General features: G+C 40.3%; 1 long non-coding RNA gene across 1 annotated transcript; it reads right to left on the bottom strand.

The window, feature by feature from the left end:
- Positions 1–360: 360 nt before the first annotated feature.
- LOC144981718 (uncharacterized) lies at positions 361–12,803 on the bottom strand. The gene is made up of 2 exons (XR_013647256.1): positions 12,637–12,803; positions 361–797 (listed from the first exon to the last, which is right to left on the bottom strand). It is a non-coding gene; the product is annotated as an uncharacterized LOC144981718 (long non-coding RNA).
- Positions 12,804–13,160: the final 357 nt, after the last annotated feature.

The following is a 13,160-nucleotide window of genomic DNA, read 5'->3' as shown; positions in this document are numbered from 1 at the left end:
GAATGCCTTTATGTGCTTGCCGTGCATGGGCATTAGCCCAGGGTTACCAAGTCGAGCCTAATTACGTCAACTCATATCCGGTCTTTTGGAACCGACATACCCAGGGTAAGCAAGTTCAGGTGGACTTCAGCCAGAGTTCAGGGTTAAAGTCAGGGTAGTTTAAATGTGCTTTCTGGAATATCCCTCAGGCTTGTTTCTTCTCCCTTTTTGCGTTTGTCAGTCCACCAAAAAATCAATGGCGGATTTCCCCAAACCCCCCAATCTTAAATACATACGGTCATATATACAGGCTCTAATAAAAATTAAAAATACACTTTCATGGCATAAAAAGAAACAAAAATGAGATGAGATACTGTTGCGTGCACATTTCTAATTATTATTTTTTATTTAGTGTTGTAATATTATTTGATATTCATCCAACAATTCATCATTAGACATCCTTTAAAATGGAACCAGATGCATGAACATGCAATTAAGGCATTAAATTAAACAAAACAAAACCACTGGAACATCAGTTATGAGACAAAAAAACATCTCAGTGACTGTAACCCAAAAAGACCTATAAACATACTCAATATTGCATACCGGACACAAGTTAAAACAGAAGAGATGTATTTGTTAATAAAAGACCGGAGCCTAAGAGACAAACACAAAAACACTCAGACACCTGTGAGAAGACAACAAACAAACTTGTGACTGAAACGACAACAAATACATTCTATCATCCAACCATGTCCATGAACAGCAGAAAAAGTAGAGTTTGAAGGTCTTGGGGGTGCCTCTTTGGGTCATCTCACCTGCCAGACAAAAAAAAAGATCAGATTAGCATTGTTACTGTTATGTCAACTGAAAGAGACTAAAGACTGTGCTTCTTTTGAAAGTTGATCAGTTTTTCATTTCGGCCCAGCCTCTTAAATTCACTTAGCAAAGGATTGCTAAACTCTGCACAGCCTCAGTGGGTATGCTGGGTCAGTGGGTCTGTGTAAGTACATTAACAAACCAAACTTGTTGGTCTCTGTAGTGAAAGTAAAATTCACAAGAGGCAATATTCATCAAGTGTCAGATGTGAAATCCTTCCAGATCTTGAAGGAAATGCAGGATCTGTCCTTTTTTTCCATTCTAATGCTGTCCAGTTTCTGCAGACTCTCATTCACACTTAAATTCAGCTCACATTCCTTGTGACGCCGTCGCTCTCTCCATCCCACCCCACTTAAGCCAGAGGTTTAGCATGCGTCACCATGGTTGCACCTGCACAGAGGGAGGGAGGAGCCTGTAGATTTTTCAATCAGCACAGGCTCCATGGGCTGCTCTTCTGTTTGAGATATTCGCTCTCTCCCCTTCCCCGCCATGATCGCATCTGTCTTACCCACAGCCTAACATTTAATGCAACCTCTGCATTGAAAAACCTACAAAGGGAAATGGTTTTCTGACACACGAGATTCTCTTTATTTGAGCCACCGTAATCACTTCAGCTAATGCATCTAGCAGGCTCCTTTAGATTCTTTTCCCAGTACATGCCTTCAATGCCTTCTGTCTTTGCTGGTCTCTTGATGATATGATGTTCTAACCATGTAGTGCAGATGGTCGATACATAAAAGCCAAGATACTTTCTGCTATTTATCTAACATTGTTTTTCGAAAATATTGATTTAAAGAATGGCACAGAGCAGACAAGATAAGGAAAGATTGCAGAAGAAAATGATGACCTTTTTGCAAAATTTATGAGTCAAACGTGAAAACAGGGTGAGAATGACTAATTCCTGAATATCTGCATTTGTCTCCAGATAGACCAGGGAGTGTCCTGGTAATCAGAAAACAGTTACGACTAAAAAAAAAAACATTTTTAATTATTTAACAAAGACCCATCAAATTTTAAAACTTCTCCTTAAAATAGTTGACGAGTGTAAACAGAGGTATTGTGACCTCTGTACTTTTATTGACTGTGAATATTTTAGAAAATCCTTCAGAGTTGAACAGCAGAAACACATTTTAACTGGATGGAGACGGGTTTTCTTTTGAAATGAGGCCGGCTGGCTGTCCTCGGCCTTTGCAGCGAGACTAACCGGCTAAAGCTGTCAAGCTAAGAGGTCACAACTCGTACACTTCCTGCCCAATCTAAAGATGTGCCACTGTTGCCATAGGAACAACCTGCCAAATCCTGTGAGTAAGACATATTTAAATGGAAATCTATCTGCAGCCCCCCCTCACCCTAACATTTCAGCCAGTCTGTCCTCGCTCTCGTCTCAGAGCATTTGGCTATGGCTGGTCGTGAAGCAGAGACGACAGCACAGTCCAGAGGTTTTCAAGCAGATTATTGAACTCGCAGAAGACTGTGGGGGGGTTGGGGCGAGTGTGCAGAAACTCGTAGATGCAGAGAGGGGAGCAGCAAAGCCTTGTGAGATCAGGCTTAATTCAGGTCTTCAAAATGCTGAGATAAACCAACTGTTTTAGACTTAATTATCTAACAATATAAGAGGAGGATGCCCATGATATTATATTTATATATACATTTATATGGTAAAATACCTGCCAAAATGAAACAAAACATTTTATGACAATTGTAGTTGTTCTCTTTGTTTTTCCTCTAGCCAAAAGAGTTTGAACTAAAATTCTTTAAATCATGAAAAGAAGACACCAGAATCTACATTTATTTGTGTTTACCTTTGACATTTAATTCACAGTTGTTTATTCTTCACTGACAGGACATCGTTGTAGATGAGAAACGGTTCTCAACTGAGCCACCTGGTAAAATAAATCTTAAATAAAAGAAAAAATACTTCTGGACATTGGACTGAATGTGTCCACAAACTGACATGTAATTTAACTGTTCTATTTTTTTACCCTCATCTGGAAGGGAATCCAATCCTTAATTTTACCCTAAATCCTGACGAGTGAGTTTATTTTTTCCTGAACCTGGTCTGAAGATTTGAACCGGTGCGTTTTAGCCTCCTATTATGATTCAGAATGTTGCTCTGTCTTGAAAATTGTCCGTGCTCTGTATCTGTGAAGTGTGCTCTGTATCTGTGAGGTGCATGCAGCTACTAAATGTGCTTTTATGAGATTTTTCTTGTGGTTTGTAAGCTTTATAAGCTCAGCGGGCAGAGGGAGCCTGGAGTAGACAGTGATAACTTGTCCTATTAGCCTTGACTAGGTTCCTCAGGGAGAGCCCAACATGTAGAATGATAGTTCTCGTTCTACCATGCCCACCCCCCCCACCCCCACCCCCACCCCTGAGCCCCCCCAGCCATACTCCTTGGTGTTTACCTATAATTTTCAGTCTGAAGGAAATGAATCACCAACTGTTTTCTCCATGCAAAGTGGGTGCTTGGGATTAATGACAGTTGGAGGAGGTTTTGCACGCCTCCAAGTGCAACTGCATCAGGGTTTACCTGATGATCAGAACACACACACACACACACCTACACACTCACCCAAACACACACAAATATAAATGCCTGTGGTACTGATTGATGAATCACTTAGCAAATACATCCACCTTCATCCATAAAAAACCACAGCCTATCAAACTTTCTAGTACACACTGTATTTTTTTCTTGTGTATATCCTGCAAATAAAGCAGCATGTGAGAACAGTGATCAAGTATGAATGAGGAGTGAATGAATAATGGACATGCATTGTAAGCGATTTGAGCGTCTTGAAAAGCGCAGAAACATCCAATCCGTTGTTGTTGTTGTTGTTGTTGTTGTTGTTGTTGTTGTTGTTGTTGTTGTTGTTGTTGTTGTTGTTGTTGTTGTTGTTGTTGTTGTTGTTGTTGTTGTTGTTGTTGCTGTTGCTGTTGCTGTTGCTGTTGCTGTTGCTGTTGCTGTTGCTGTTGCTGTTGTTGTTGTTGTTGTTGTTGTTGTTGTTGTTGCTGCTGTTGCTGTTGCTGTTGCTGTTGCTGTTGCTGTTGCTGTTGCTGTTGCTGTTGCTGTTGCTGTTGCTGTTGCTGTTGTTGTTGCTGTTGCTGTTGCTGTTGCTGTTGTTGTTGTTGTTGTTGTTGTTGTTGTTGTTGCTGTTGTTGCTGTTGCTGTTGCTGCTGTTGCTGCTGTTGCTGCTGTTGCTGCTGCTGCTGCTGCTGCTGCTGCTGCTGTTTCATCCCATGGTTTTAATGGTACCAGACCATGTCGAGAAGTGTGGTTCTTCTGTCAGGTTGTGAAGGCTGCAATCTGAGTGGAAGTAATCTGAAGTTTGTGTGTAAAGAATTTCTACTTTTCTCCACAAACATTTTCACTTTGCCTATTTATGACAGTTCAAACCATTAAAACTTTATCAAACACAATGCTGACAGACAAGCCAGTTTGGTTTGGAAAGTGAAAGATATTTTGGTGAGTTTTACAACAATAACTTTTCAGGGGTTCTCATCCTGAGCTGAACCCCTCTGAATGCAGTCAGGGACTGGCAAATGTGACTCGACCTACACCAGAGGCTTGTCTTCCCCTCTGTGATCGCAGCAACCACTCGTGCCAACTTGCCTACATCATAGAGCTGATGATTCCCTGGGAGGACTCCTTTGATGAATCTTATGAGCTCAAGAAACTACGCTATTCCAACTTAGCAGCAGAGGACAGAGGCTGGAATATCGGGGTGCGCCCAGTCGAGGTGGGATACAGGTGCTTTGTTGCCAGTACGACTACTAAGCTCCTCAGAGAGGTTGGAGTCAGAGGACGGGCACACAGACAGGCTATCAAAGAACTGACCAACACAGCTGAGAGGACGAGCCTCTGGCTGTGGCTGAGGAGAAGTGACATCACATGGAAATAAATGACTAATTAACAGCGAGACACACACACACTTGATCATCCTGTGGTGGGCCTACCTCAGCGGAGGGTGTATTGTGATAAATGGCCAAAACACCTTAAGATGTTGAGGTACACAACTGACGGTGTGTTTCGCAGGCGAAACCTAATGGAAGTCCAAGAACCTCAAGATTTTCTGAGGTTTAAGTGGTAAATGTTAGGGATTGTAACACCTAGTCCTTTCTACAACATTCAGCTACTTGTTACTCGATCTCCTTCTTAATCCAAGCAGGACCACACAGACGGCACCACCTGCTGAAGATGAAGATGAAGATGAGCTCTCCTGTCATGACTAAACACTTCAAGGTGGAAGCATGGATTTTAGTTTTCTTTTCTTCTTGTCTTGCTCAGTGGCTTCTTCAATAATATGAACGTATTTCTACTCCATACGTCCTGATTGATTATCTGGATCAGCTGCACTGAATAATTATTCGTTGATCACTAGTGTTCAGAAAATTAACGTTACATTTTCATAGTGACTCATTTTTTAATCTTTTAACCACAGCTTTTGCTCTGGTCCTTCCATCTTACTTCTCTCTGGTTCAACTGGTTTTCCTTAACTTTTGAGTTCATTTGCAGCAACACATAAACCTGTTGTTTTTTAATGCCTCCTCTGCAATGGAGTTTCCTGTTTGCCTGTTTTAGATGTCCACAAAAAGGAAATACTGAACACAGGACAGTTTGAGCTGGCAGCTGGCATCCTCTCTTATCTTGCATAACACAACTTTAAAATAAAAAAAGAGAATGACAATCTTAGAGCCATGGAAGCTCAGGGCAATCACTAGAGTGTCCTCTGAGTATCAGGAAGAGACGGTCCAGTGACAGTAGCAGCCCTTTGAACTGTACTTCTGTCAAGCAATCAGCTGAACACCCACCAAAAGACATTTCCAAAGAGATGTTTGGGCATTTACCAGGAAAAATAACAGTTTGTAACTGGCTACACTTCTTCACTTTGCAACAAGTGCGATGTGAGCCATTGTCTGTCAAAAAACAAGACCTACTTTTGGGATTACCATCATGAAAATGCAGTTTCGATGTGTTTTTACTAAAAACATATATATATAAGTTTTGTTCTTTATTGTCAAATAATATTTGTATGTATTTGTTTAGGCTATGTAATGCAGATAGATTTGCAATAAATGTGTAATAGAGCTTTAAATTCATACCAAGTTGTGACATGGTTAAAGAATCAGTGAAATGCTGTTACCCCTAAACTCCAGCGTTGCCATATGGCAACATTTCTATAAAAAGTCTCAAAAAACTAAAGATCTAAAAACACACAAATATATGCATCACTGACCTCCTACAAAGATGTTTCAAATGACTTTTTCTATATGTGGGTCTTTGGGGATTAACAACTGTTGTAATTGGGTTTATTGGGGACTCTATGGGATTGAAGTATTTAATCCTGCAGAACCAACAGTAAATTCAGATGTTCATTGTATGAATGGTTTGAAGTATTCACAATGACAACAGGACCTGCTGATCAGATTAATATCCTATTGGTTTACAGCAGTTATGAGCTTTCTGGAACTTTACTGTCTTTATCATTTCTTCCTTTCCAGAGTTTATATTATTTATTGGAAAGTTGTTGTTTGTTTCAGAAGCCTCCTGGCTGCTTCACAAAGTTTCTAACACTGAGACATCACTTCCTAAAGGTAACACGCAGTTTACATAAACCTTTTATTTAAACTATGGAATTACTTTTATCTGAAATTACTTGTATTGATTTGAAGTGTAGTTAAGCATTGTGCAGAGTACATTTGTTCCTTCAGATGAGATCCTAAAGGGTACATAACACCTGCCTCAAATGGAAAAGAGTATTCTTTTTTAATCTTTAACTTCCTTTCATTTTTATGTTGCTGGGATTTTAAAGTTTGTTTAGGATTATTGTGACACAAAAACGTGTTACTGCACTGATGAGAAGCAAATGCAGGAGACTGGCATTTGGGGCAGCGTCAGACCACTGCCATGCAACATACACCTAAATTCAATAGGAATGTAGCTTTCTTTGGAAGTTCTTTTCATTCAGCAATTAAGGTTCAGTGAGGTCTCTTTGTGTCCACCCCCATTCACTGGTTTGTGCAGACTCCCAAGGGGAGGAAAAAAATCCCTCCTCATGTGCCAACACAGAGCGTTATTTAGCTGTAAAACTGAAAGTGTAACCGGTGATTTCCATTAGTGAATCCTAAGGTGGTGTATAAAACATGAGGAGGAAAAACCTCAAAACTTTTTCTGGAAATGATGAACAATTAGGTTGTGGTTCTGTTTGTGGTTCAGACCTGCTTAATCCTGCAGACACACAGAAGCAAGAGCATCGTCTGCACATTAATGCCCTGAAAAACGGCGAGCAGCAGCTGCAACGTTTTTTAAAGAAGGGAGTAAGGCTACAGGTGTGGCATAACACCGGGGTGGCGTAACACAAGTGTGCCATAACACAAGTGTGGCATAACACAAGCGTGGCATAACACAAGCGTGGCATGACACAAGCGTGTCGTAACACAAGCGTGGCGTAACACAAGCGTGGCGTAACACAAGCGTGGCGTAACACAAGCGTGGAGTAACGCAAGTGTGCCATAACACAAGTGTGGCAAAACACAAGTGTGGCATAATACAAGTGTGGCGTAACACAGGTGTGATGTAATGCAGGTGCATAAAACTGGAATGGCAGGACACAGGGGAGATCAAACGCTGGTGTAGTGTAACACACATGAAGATTAACACAGGTGTGGCATAACGCAGGTGAGGTGTAACACTGCTGTAGTGTGACTCAGGTGAGATGTAACATACGTGAGCTGTAACACAGGTGTGATATAACACAGGTGAGGTGTAACACTGGTGTAGTGTAACACAGGTGGGATGTAACACAGGTGAGGTGTAACACTGGTGTGATATAACACAGTTGAGGTGTAACACTGCTGTAGTGTGACTCAGGTGAGATGTAACATACGTGAGCTTTAACACAGGTGTGATATAACACAGGTGAGGTGTAACACTGCTGTAGTGTGACTCAGGTGAGATGTAACATACGTGAGCTGTAACACAGGTGTGATATAACACAGGTGAGGTGTAACACTGCTGTAGTGTGACTCAGGTGAGATGTAACATACGTGAGCTGTAACACAGGTGTGATATAACACAGGTGAGGTGTAACACTGGTGTAGTGTAACACAGGTGGGATGTAACACAGGTGAGGTGTAACACTGGTGTGATATAACACAGGTGAGGTGTAACACTGCTGTAGTGTGACTCAGGTGAGATGTAACATACGTGAGCTTTAACACAGGTGTGATATAACACAGGTGAGGTGTAACACTGCTGTAGTGTGACTCAGGTGAGATGTAACATACGTGAGCTGTAACACAGGTGTGATATAACACAGGTGAGGTGTAACACTGCTGTAGTGTGACTCAGGTGAGATGTAACATACGTGAGCTGTAACACAGGTGTGATATAACACAGGTGAGGTGTAACACTGCTGTAGTGTAACACAGGTGGGATGTAACACAGGTGAGGTGTAACACTGGTGTAGTGTAACACAGGTGAGGTGTTCCACTGGTGGAGTGTAATACAGGTGTGGAGTAACACAGCTGAGGTGTAACACAGATGTATTGTTCTTCTGTCTTTGCCTTTCAGCATTCATGCACACTCTGTGCTGGTTTAGTGATCGTCCCTGGGTGCAGAAGACTCTTAAAGAAGCATAAAGAAATGTTTGATGCAATACCTAAGGACCACTTTTCCTATGTGTGTTTCTCCCCAGCGTTTCCTCCACAGCCCAGTTTCAAACTTTTCCACAGTCAGGGTCCTCTCCCTTCTTTTTTTGAAGAAGGGAGAGGACCCTGATTTTACATGTTCACCTGTAAAATTGACAATTGGTTGATTTTACAGATGAACATCAGAATGTCCTGCCTCACAGCCTACCTCCCATAATGAAGATAGTCTATGTTTAGGGTGTGGTGATTATTTTCAGTCCAAACGTTAAAGTCCTGTCTCTGTGTTGTGGTTTACACTTATACCCACAAAGTTTTACTGGACGTCCAAAGTAATACCATCAAGACATAGAACAAGAGTACAGACCCCCTGTGGAGCTTCTCTGCTGGCGTTTCAGGTTTCTGCTGCATCTTTGTATAATATTTCTATTCACTTATCTGAATAAACTCCCAGTTTGAGCACAGAAGTTATGAAACATGTACTGAACTTGCTGAACTGTGAGGTAGTTTGTGCCAGGGTCAGTCCTCTAAATAACACTAACTGTGAGTTGTGAGTGCAAAGTATTCATCACCACAGCATTTGATCTCAAATGCAAGTGGGAGGGTGTTTAAAGTCTGTGGGCGGTACCTAAAAGTCACGCTGAGTGCATCTGTCGCACAGTTTAGGTGGATCAAAGGGAGCACAAAGAGCCTCTTAAATCTTAAGACATTACTTTCATGAAAAATGAAAATGACGTGTGAAAATGGGACTAAAAGGAGTTTAAAGTTAAAAGATAGTTAAACTGTTTTCTTTGTGTTTTTTTCTCCAAATCTGTCTTGGTGAGTGTCTTTGGACTTTTGGATGTGTGAATGTGGTTTTTCAGAAGGTCAAAAGAAGCTATGGTTTTTATTGCTTTGCTCGGACAGCTTGGTTAGAAGCTGTCCTCCCTCTCTTACAGTAACACTTCTTTCTCCCTTGATTACCATGTCATGTTTGTTTGTTTGTTTGCAGATGGTATTTGTGTGCCCTCAGCTGAAGAAAAACCAGTGTTTGGCAGGAGAGTCATGGTGGCTGCGACGTTGTTTTCACAGGTTTCTGGGAGGGTTTTGTGGAAGACGTGTTGTTTCTGCTGGAACCACAGACATGCCCCTCTGCACTTCTCAGTTTCACATAATTCACTGCAGGAAAATATGAGGGAAAAGGCAGACAACTTAAGGTAAAGGAATTAGAGATAATTAATCTAAAAAAAAAGAAACTTTTCACACAGTCATGAAGTGAGTCACTGCATTTTGAATGAACCTGAGCTGGTAATTTCGTCTGCTTCGTCACACTAAATAATCCAGGTTTATCCCTGTTTTTTTGTTTTAGGGATCAGACAGAATAATTTTTAAGATTTACGATGTCAAGTTTGACTTTCCTTCAATGATGAGGATTAGACAGATGTATGGCTGTCTTATATGATTAAATCTTTACAGCAACTAATATGAAGTATGTTTTGCAGTCTTGCAATAAGACAAAAACTGTAGACAAACCTGTTAAGTGTGCGTTGCTCACAGTTATAGTGGAATATGTCATCTGCAGTCACACACGCCCTTAAGATGTTTGATCACCAACATAAATGACTTTATGATGGGATGGTGCTTTGATATCAGTCAGTCACATGACGGCTTTAACATCATCGGCCTTTCCCATTAACTTAGCCTCAGCTGTGGAGAATTTCCCGTAGATGAAAGGTTTAGAGGATATTTATACTCAGGCTCAAATAAAATAAAAACTCTGGTGCAGTTGTCTCTTATGTCCTGCTGTATATTTTATCCATTGCGCTCCATCAGACCTGACAAGTGAAGCTTCAATGCGGTTCATATATTGAGCTTAAATACATTTCTCCTTTTGTTTCTGCACATTGTCCATGAAAGTTACGTTTCACTTTCACTTCTCCATCCAAATGCTTCATTTGATTTTTCTAGTAAATGATGATTAAAAAAAATTAATTGCATCAGAGTGGTATATTGTACAGACGTGATGCATCTTTGAGGTTTCCTCCAAAGTTCACATCACTCAAGTCTTTTCTTCTGATTTCAGTGTGGAAGCCATTTAAAGCTGATGCTTTTTTCAACATCTTTGCTGTCCAAAGCGACTTAGCAAAATGTAAACAAAATGCATGACTGGATTGCAGCGCTTTTAGCTTCTGTCAGATTTGTGAAGAGTTTGGAAAACAATGGAGCAGAAGAGCATGAAGATGAGGGGGAAAGAGCTCAGCCTTCAGTAGTTGATGTCATTATTTGTTGTGTTCTTTCCAATGTTGAAGAAATTCACAAATTCAAACTATTATCCAGAATCGCACCAAAACCTTTTGTCTCAAGCCAGTGGAGAAAAAATTAAAGATACTGTGTTTTTTTATGCATATTCTAAAAACAATATGGAGCCCAAATCCTGTAATTGTTCTCCTTTGATGAGATTTCATTGAAGTACTAAGTTTTTATGTGTCAGAAGGGCTGGCCAGGTGAACCAGAAAGGTGGAATGGTTATAGTCCAGCTTTTTCCGTCTTCCAGACTGACGAGACAGAGCCATTGCCCACGTTAAAAAACAAGTGTGAGTCAACCAAGACTTTTTTTTTTAAATCCAAACACTTTAAGTTTTTTAAATTAGTGACCAAAATCAAACTTATTATGCAGCCAAACTATCATTTAAAACATGTCTTCATTTGTTTTCGGATCAATAACAGGACCATACACATGAGGATACGACACTTCAATAAAAAGCTACAAGAAGGACCCTAAACCATCTGTGCTAAATGATGCATGTGGAATTGGTTAAACATAGGTGGAGTAATTCTGCATGACAGAAACCGAAGGTTTTTAATTTTCATCCTGCTAAATTAAATGTGGCAAATCCTAACTTTTCTGGTTATTGTTTTAGTTCTCATTTAAAAAATGAATGAATGTCCCACAAGCTCTCAGTGGTCATTAATTAAAACGCAGGAATGGACTGGGAAATAAGAGCCAAACACAGCCAATACATTAACATTAACCAGCTCTATCGGTGGCAACTCTGTTTCTGTAGGTAAAATATGTTATCAGTCTTGAAACATGTCTTCATACTGAGTTATAACTGAGTTATATTGTTCTGCAGCTCTGCAAACTTGCTTTCTCTGCCTAACAATTCATAGGAAGGAAGCATCCTGTCAATAATTACAGTCGCAATAATAGTTTATATAATCTTACAGATTAGGACAGCTGCTGCTGGTTGTAGAGAGCACACAGGAATTATATTTGTAGATCATGTCTGTAGCATTCCTGTGGTTTGAATTTGAAAACACAGCCTGCAGAACCAGCTGGTGCCCAACATCTAAAAACCAAGAGCTTCACTCGAAACCTGTTTCATTCATTCTTTTAGGAACAATACTTCCACAGATGAATATCTTTACCTTAAAAAACTTTTAACCTTTGATGCATAAGATTCATAAACATTCCCTTAACTCTGCTCACAAACAAAGAAGATTCTAAAGGACTAATCTGAGTTTACAAATGAAAGAGTCCTTCACTTTTAACAGGATGTCATCTCTGTTTTAGACCTTCTGTTTCTGAGACTCTAAATTGATAAGGAGGTGGTGTTTCTGATAGCTACTGGTTAACATTTTGTTTGGCAAAGAATATTCTTTAGTTTGCCTTTAGTCCACAAAAAGGGGAAAGCTAAAATAGCCGATGTTGATGTTCCACATCCACACTGTCTTATATAACAAATGTGTGCGTGTTGATTGGTGGCGGGGTATATATGTTATTTTCAGGAAATTAATTTAATTCTTCTTTTTTTTGGATGAAAGCAGGTTTTCCTCCCTAGCAATAGTGAAAGATTATAAAAAAAACTCCCATGATTTACAGGGACTGTCAATCAGAACACTTTTTCATTGAGACTAGGAGTTTGGTATTTAGAGAAATACCAAATCTGCCGGTACTCACAACCTCATAAGTTATTCTAATTTAGCTTTTAATATTTTTAAACGTCAAGAAAGAAATTCAGATATTATCCAGACTCTGTGGTCCATGTGTATAGTAAGCCCGACTATAATATATCCTAGAAAAGCATTTAAAAAATAGTTTTAGTAAAATTAAATGAGTTTGTTTGGGTGTTTTTTTGTGTGGAAAAATACCTTTTTTTGTGTTTTTCATATGAAAAACCTGAAGATTCTGCTCCCGTGGACGGATGAACGTCTCAGTTTCAGTGGTGTTCTGTCCGGGTTTTTAATAAGAAGAGTCTCTTCACAAAGGAAGGATTCCTCCCCGCAGAAGAGGATCTCCCTCGCAGCTCGGGCTACACACACACCTGTTTGTCATCCTCTCTGATTAGTAATGCTTTCCAGCTGCGCCGCCGGCCACGATCACCCTTCCAGCCAATGAGGAACAGAGGCTGTGCGAGTCATCCTATAAGGGACGGGGCCTGTAAAAGTCGATTAGACATGAAAGAGGAACTAACGCCGGCCCTTCTGGGGAGGATTTTCCTTGAGAGGTCTCCCAGATCAGCTTGGATTTGTTCCAGAGGAGAAAGGTAGATGGAACAGATATGCGTTTTGGCAGATAGATGTTACTCAAAACAGAAAACACAGCTGATCCAATTTTCATAGTTCATGGCAGTTTTTTTTCTGTGAGATAAATGCTTCATCTCATACAGGCTTTA

This window comes from Oryzias latipes, chromosome 13, assembly GCF_053564925.1.
Source record: "Oryzias latipes strain Hd-rR chromosome 13, Olatipes_Hd-rR_3.1".
Taxonomy (NCBI): Eukaryota; Metazoa; Chordata; class Actinopteri; order Beloniformes; family Adrianichthyidae; genus Oryzias; species Oryzias latipes.
Note: the sequence above shows the minus strand (reverse complement) of the source record. Positions and strands in the feature narration are given on the sequence as shown.